The sequence below is a fragment of the Tachypleus tridentatus genome, chromosome 10 (assembly GCF_004210375.1).
Source record: "Tachypleus tridentatus isolate NWPU-2018 chromosome 10, ASM421037v1, whole genome shotgun sequence".
In the NCBI taxonomy this organism is placed as follows: domain Eukaryota; kingdom Metazoa; phylum Arthropoda; class Merostomata; order Xiphosura; family Limulidae; genus Tachypleus; species Tachypleus tridentatus.
In genome coordinates, this window is record NC_134834.1 from 167,489,833 (window position 1) to 167,497,336 (window position 7,504).

A 7,504-nucleotide genomic window follows, 5' to 3' on the forward strand; every position below is an offset into this window, starting at 1 on the left:
TTTCAGTTAATGATGTAAGAACCAATACTTACAGTTTTGACTTTTTTTCCCTACTGCACCGGGACTCTACATGTATAACAACCAGACATTGGTGAGAGGAATGTGGGTTGGTTAAAAGCGTCTGTGTTACTTGCTGTCATGTTAGTAATAACTGTGGAAAGCGCATTTGAATATTGAGCATGAAATACAATGAAGTTAGATGAACAAAGATGTTCACAGATGTAAGGGACACATTCACTACACATGATACACATGTAAAGCTCACTGGTCAGTACAATATTTAGTACTTGTGACGTGGCCATTTTAAGACTCAAAACTGCACTTCAACTTGAATATTGCACTAGTCCAAGTACATGTGTGTACACATCTTTCCATCATGAATGCTTTTTACGTATTACAAAACTTTCGGTTTTTTATTCCTATATCATCTATGACTGAAGTCGTCAGAAATTTAAAACAAATTTATTTTGCAAGCTCAACTAAGTGCATTTTAACAAAGAAGAATATGTGTATACACGCACATATATATATATACACACACATACATACACACTGTATTATGACATCATAAATACATTAAATTATCCTATATAATGCTATGCTCTCTCAGTCTGGGACATATTTAATCTTCATACAAATTTACATCAGTTTTTCCATCTGTTTATATTCAATGAAGAACTAGTTGAATTCGTTATTGTATGTGCTTTTAATGAGGAATGATTTCACAATGTTTATAACATTATTTTTATTCTTTTTTTTAAAACACCTCCATCAAAACAAAATAATATAGATTTACTCGTTGAACCTCTAGCTATTGCGGTTACTAGCAGATTTGTTAAGGAAAACAGCTTATTTGGAAGCACTACTCTTACAACACGACAGTTTGACACTGGCTAGTTCAACTAAAACAGAAAATTCCTCAGATTTCACTTTGATAACAAATGTATGGAAAATACATTTCAGAAGATTCTTTCTTTAATACCACAATTATTGTATCTACTTCCTTAGATAAATACTTATGTATACAGATACAGGTCTAAGAAAGGTTTACCCGGAAAGCTTTCTTATCATTTTTTATCCTTTTTAAATTTTTTATCAGTACTTGTTGTTAAATGTGTATTACCCAGGTTTAGAGTATTGAAAAGAAGTGTGGGCGATCGGAGTAAACAACTGTTTGTTTTTTGTTACAAAGTTAGTTTTCAAACTTATAACTTTCGTCATTGTTACTGTTCAGTATCTTATGTATTCAAAAGGTGTCAAGGAACATCAATCGAGTTGAAGTTGAATAGATATAAAATATTGAACTTTGTGATAAAAATCAACCTAAATTCTAAGATGAAAAGAAAGTTTAATATTTTCTTTTTTTTTATAACAAAATTTTGGAAACTGTAATTTATATAAAAAACTAAAACAAAGTTTAAGTCAAATTATATGAGGTTTTAAGCCAACACTAAAACATTTAGCAAGTGTTTTTCAAAGTGCTACAGTTTGGTTATGTATTTAAGTTGTGAGAATGCAAACAGTAAGGAATTTCAGTGAATCCTGTTCCCCTTCCTAGTCTGTTTGTTTGTTTTTGAATTTCACACAAAGCTACTCGAGGGATATCTGTGCTATCCGTCCCTAATTTAGCAGTGTAAGACTAGAGGGAAAGAAACTAGTCAACGCCACCCACCGCCTACTCTTGGGCTACTCTTTTACCAACAAATAGTGGGATTGATCGTCACATTATAACGCCCTCACGGCTGAAAGGGCGAGCATGTTTGACGCGACGGGGATGCGAACCCGCGACCCTCAGATTACGAGTCGCATGCCTTAACACGCTTGGCCATGCCAGGCACCCTCTTCCTTGTCATCAATTTTGAATACTGCTATCACTTCTAACAGCAATGAAAATATTTCAACTAGTTTCCTCATATAAACACAGACTGGGATACCAACTAATATATGTGTTCTCTTTAAAAACAGATTTATTCTCAGCAGTGTAGACACATCCGCTTCCTCCTAGCTCAATACGAAAGCAACTTTTTATTAAACGTTTATAATCTTAAACTACATTTAACTTTAAATTTTCTTATTGTCAATGAGCGAGGTACGACCAAACTTCATCAAACTTTATGTTAAGAAACATGTATGTTTCAAAATGTTTATATCGGCTCTATCTTTTATTATCTGCAAAAAATAATATATTTTAGCAATATTTGTATAAAAAGCACAGTGGTGCTATCTGTTTCTCCGATATTACAAAATATTTTGAGGAACTGGCTGAACAAGGATTGATACAATTTCAAAAGGGAAATCGGGTTAACACCCAGACGAGTGAGTTTAAATGAATAAGCAATCAGACGTACGATTTAAGTTCGAAGCAGTTCTGATTTTACTACGTCAATGTCACGAATAAGGTTTCAACTAGACACGAAGATCAATAGTAAACCACATGTAGCTCGTAACTATAAGAAAGAAATGTTTAGTGCCACGTGTAGCATGATACCTCTTCATCGAACGAAAAAATTTTGTGCTGTGAGTTAAAACGGTGGAAGAAGGCGGCTCACGATTTTATTTACAATATTACTTTGAAAGCTCAAAATTGTAAGTAACCTTTGCTACTGCTCTGTCTATTGTTGAGAAGAACAGTGGTTCTGAAAGCCGAGTTGGAACTGCTAGTGACTTTCCACACAACAAGGATAGTTTTATTATTTCTGAAGTATTGGTGTACCTGAATTACATAATCAAGAAACACTCTTCCACTTTTAACATGCAATTTAAAACAATCTTAGCGAAAATGTAAAAAATATAAAAAACCAATATCTGTCATACAATAAGAGAAATATGTTGCCAAATTAAAGTAACATGCATTTCTTCTTCTTCTGCAGCGTTTGTTAACAAATTCACTGACTTATGAAAATCGTATCGAATTAAATGACGCTTAATTTGTTTGTCAACAACTGAATAAACCACGGAATGCGTCTAAGTTGACATTATATAATGTAAATTAAATTACAGAGTCCGTCAAAAGAAGTTTAGGAATTTTACGAAGTTATGCTTTTCAATGAATTAAGGAAAAACTTTGTTCTTTACAGAATGACGACTAACAGTTCGAAATTCAACAGCTTTCTCTTATTTAAGAACAAGACAACCTGTATGTCTCTGAATCATATAAATAATATATACAGAATGAATATAATGTGAACAATTACTTCTGGCTCTGTAGGAAGGGTTGTTTCTTTTTAGTGGCTAGAAGCCCAAATGCTCACCAATGTACGCATGTACGATAATCAATATTGTTATACAGAGGGTTGGCTTTTATCTTCACACTAGTAGTTTAATTAAATTAGATATTGGTGTTTTAAACTTCCTAGTAAACAATTTGTTTTGAGTGTCTTGTTCATAACTGAAATGAAGGTAGAAGAATTAGAAGTATATTCGATTTTGGTGATTTCCTCGGAAATTAGGCTCTGACAGATAAGAAAAGTGCTTTGTAGCGAAAAAATTCAAAGTGAATTCAAGACAGTTTCATAAATTTCGAGAAAATTGTTTCTTAAATACGAAGTTAGCTGAAGTAATTTTTTCCTTAAAGTCATCTTTGATTTGAGATTAAGTATTTATGATTAAAGAGTGATCACGAGTAAATAGAGAAACAGAATAACCACACAATGAGATTTAACACTCCTACGAAAAGTGGGGCCTAATAGGCCCCAGAGCAACTTGAAAGGTTATTAATATTAGGCTAATAATTTTGTATTTAAATGAAATTGCCATTTAAATCCATTAATGAATGGATTAACGAGATTCCCACTGTCCCTATCTACTATCTAGCGAAACCACAGCCAGGGGGAACGGGCTTGGAGAAATCAGGACTAGAAACGTCTTTTCGTAGGAGTGTTAAGACACTTATTATACACAGATAAAGAAATTTTGGCCTAAATTAGTAAGGCTTTCATTTACACCAGGAATGTTTAGAATGCTTTTTTATACATTTAACATTTTTTAAATATTTTTTTACACTAATCCAATTTCGATCGGTAGCCAGTTTATCAAATAAAATTACCTTCTTCACTACTTAATTAGTTTCCAGTTCGTGGTAATCATTTTCAACGGTTAACTTCAGTTCAGTAGTCACGTGCTTTTATGAATTGTGTAACTTCTGAGCTCTTTATAGATCTAATACTACTAATTTATGTTCATATTTACTGTTTGGAAAATTTGTATACTGTTAGTTTAGCTCATTTTCAAGCAGGTAAATTCCTCAAGATGTTAGTTTATAAACTTCAGGATTTCTGTTTTGGCTTCGGTAGTTATGGTGTATACACACGTCACACTAGCGACTATCGTGGATAAGAGAATATTTATTTTTAATAAATACTTTTGTAATGCCTTCTTTACCCTCAGAAATATCATCTTCGTTGCCATTTTTTCTTCAAGCCTACAAGTTTGCATGAAATGAACCAGCTAAATAACTAAGACGGCTAAACTGTGATGTATGATTGATTCTCTTCCATACATCTAGCATTGATGAGCATGAGCAGTGCAAATATTAGGTTGAGGAATAATTCGTGAGCGTTTTTAAATAATTTCATTCAAGCATTACATGCAAGACTATACAATACTTCAATGCATGAACACATTACACCCAAAACATTTATTATGATACTTTATTTCATGTAATACCTAGGTATATAGTATGCATTGTTTTAAACGAAATTGCAAGAAATTAAATACGAAAAGCAGATGGTGTCGAAAATGCTCGAGTTTGTCCACTTGACATTCCATTTAATGAGCTGAAAATGAAAGCAAAAATTAAAGACATATGAAAATCAAACACACCATCTATTAGAGCAAACAATTATCTACCAAATGACATGAAATATTTTGCGAAAGCGTTTCATTTATGAATATATTTTTTAACTTGAAAAAACGCTCACGAATTATTCCTCAACCCAATTGTTCGTGCGTATCAAGAATTACTTTCATCATAATCATGAGTTACTCATGACTTTTATTAGTTGTTCATAAGCCGCTCTCAAAATTATCATTTACTTAAGGCCTAGTCACGAGTAATGCCACGTGTACGTAGAGTTACTTTTAACATTGCTCTCATATTTAAAACATATTCATAGTTTACAAATAATCAAGTCAAGACATCCCAAGCATTGTTCCTATGGTAGAATATGATTCATAGAATCATTCTCAATACAATATAAGATCAGAATAACAACTGCGAAGCAAAATATTGTATTTAAACGAAAATTATACATGATTAAAAACTTGAATGCTTACTAAAACAACGTCAGATGACTACCAGAAGAAAGGAGACACTTTTACACTTCTATAATTGACGAGCGCAAACAGCACATTTCATAACCATAACAGACATGAACGTCAAGTGTTATCCCTGTGATAGTTTAGTATTTCCTGGTGGTATACATATTATCAATTGAACTAGTGGGTTTCTCTGAGCAGTGTTGATGTGACAGAAAATTATTTAACCACTACAATTTTATGATTAAATAACAGTTGTGCCAATCACTTCTGTTCTGTTTATATTTTTCTGTTGTTTAAAAAGTCAAAGAATTACACGAATATTAGAAAACCTATAGACACAGATAAATACCTCGACTATAATTCAAAATTACTCAACAATTTATAGAATTGATAGACTAATTTCGAGAATTAATGAGATTTGAAATATTAAAGATGCCATAAAGATGGAACTAAAACACGTTACTACAACCTTCAAAAAAAGTGTAAGTAGGAGGAACATTACAAACACAAAGACATACTCTCGTGTATAAAGGTCTCTCTGTAGCATATAGAAGATATGTAAGGAACATAAAGTGAGAGCACTAAACCACCTAACGACCAAATGGTGAACAAAAAACATCGTTTATAATACCTTTTGTTAATATAGACTCCAATACAGTGAAGAAAGAAAAGTTAGGTTTCAAGAACATAGTAATAACAGTCTGTCTGCAATGGCCCATCGTATCAGAGACAATACAATAAATCGGAATAGTAAATATTCTATGACAGATAAAAGGCGGAAGATTTCCTAAACGTCGTTCTCTATTTTTCTGTTTCTATAACAGAGAGTTGCCGTCCATTCAGCAAAATTTCATTTAGTATTAAAATCATTGATAGTGACCACACACGAGAAAAATGAAAATAACATAAGACTTCTGCGTCCACAAAAATAATAATACCATCAGTTAATCTTGTACAGGAGTAAGCTAATCAAAGTTAATTTTTTTTTAACTCAAACAGATAAGTTATCAGAGTAGACCTTAGACGAATAAATAGAACAATAACTTATCTAGCAAGAAGGTTCGTGATAGAAGTTCTGCTACTGTTACCATTATTCTTTCTATTTTTAGACTCGGGTAATAATATAGGCTGTTAACCATGACAACGTATGGTATCCTATTAACGCAACATATACTGTAAATACTCAAATTGTAATCAACATATACCGAAAGTACTCAAGTTTTAACTGATATAAGAAACATTAACAATTTAGTTTTTCCAACCTCTGAATATTAAGTACAAGTGAAATATTTTTAACTACACGTTTATAAAGTGGATAATTTTGAACATGGTAAAAGCGAAAAAAAGCTTCCTCATTTTCCAATTAAATTAACTGAATAAACCTTAGATTTTTTGTAATTTTTCACTCAGGCCCGGCATGGTCAGGTGGTTAAGATACTCGACTTGTAAACCGAGAATCGCAGGTTCAAATTCCTATCACACCAAACATGCTCGCCCTTTCAGCCGTCGGGGCGTTATAAAGTGACGTTTAATTCTACTATTTGTTGGCAAAAAAGTAGCCCAAGAGTTTGCGGTAGGTGATTTTCACTAGCTCCCTTCCCTCTAATCTTACACTGCTAAATTAGGGACGGGTAACGCAGATAGCTCTCGTGTAGCTTTGCGAGAAATTCAAAAACAAATAAAGGTTTCTTACACTGATAATTGGGTTTTATACCACTTTAAACTCCCCGTTGCTCGTTGAGAAGTTTTTGGTCATCATAATGTTTTAAACATGTACCACAACAACTATTTTAAGAACACTCTTTTTTATTAACAGAACAGTTTATGTAGTTAACTAGAAGAAAAATTGTATTGACGTTAAAATAGCTCTCACTAATGTGATACATCAAAATAAACGTAAGGAAAAAATTACGCCAGAAAATTTTCTTTTTGCATTGGATTTCGTGCAAAACTCTACTAGGGCTACCTGCACCAGCCGTCCCTAATTTTAAAATGACAAACTAGATGGAAGGTAGTTACTCAACATCATCCACGGACAATCTTCTGGGTTTGTCATGAACTTGGCCGTCCATGTCACTAAAGAGCAGACTGCCATTTTTTTTTATTGTGACATTAACAGGATGCGAACCATCAAACCTCAGTTATCATAGTTCGGTATGTTAACTAGTGAGCTACACTTGACCTAAGTCAGAAAGAAAGTACGGATTTAACAAAAGTTTCATCATTCTGTAATAGTCTCTTCAAA